Below are 727 nucleotides of genomic sequence, written 5' to 3'. Positions count from 1 at the left end.
TGTGTGTGTGTGTGTGTGTGTGTGTGTTTGTGTGTGTTTATATATGTGCCTATATATATATATGCATATACATATTTCTATGCATGCAGACACATGCATATTTATATGTATATATTTTTCTGTGGAAGCGCAATGGCTCAGTGGTTAGGGCAACGAACTCACGGTCGTAGGATCGCAGTTTCGATTCCCAGACCGGGTGTTGTGAGTGTTTATTGAGCCAAAACATCTAAAGCTCCAGGAGGCTCCGGCAGGGGCTGTACCCTGCTGTACTCTTTCACCGCAACTGTCTTTCATTCTTTCTTCCTATTTCTGTTGTACCTCTGTTTCAAAGGACCAGACTTGTCACACTCTGTGCCATGCTGAATCTCCCCGAGAACTACGTTAAGGGTACACATGTCTGTGGAATGCTCAGCCACTTGCATGTTAATTTCACGACCAGCGTTCCGTTGATCGGATTAGCTGGAACTCTCATCGTCGTAACCGACGGAGTGCCACGAGTAATATTTTTCTACATTCATATATATATATGTGTGTGTGTGCAAGTAGGCACCGTAAGATTATGTATATATAAATATATACACGCACGCACACACACACACACACGCACACATACATACACACACACACACACATATCTACACACATGCATTAATTTTATTTTATTCGACAGGTTTTATGTGGAGCTCTTTAATAACTATGGCATTTATTTTTAATATCCTCCTCCTTT

The sequence above is a fragment of the Octopus bimaculoides genome, chromosome 29 (genome assembly GCF_001194135.2).
Source record: "Octopus bimaculoides isolate UCB-OBI-ISO-001 chromosome 29, ASM119413v2, whole genome shotgun sequence".
In the NCBI taxonomy this organism is placed as follows: Eukaryota; Metazoa; Mollusca; class Cephalopoda; order Octopoda; family Octopodidae; genus Octopus; species Octopus bimaculoides.
The sequence above is the reverse complement of the archived record's forward strand: the minus strand, read 5'-3'. Positions refer to the sequence as shown.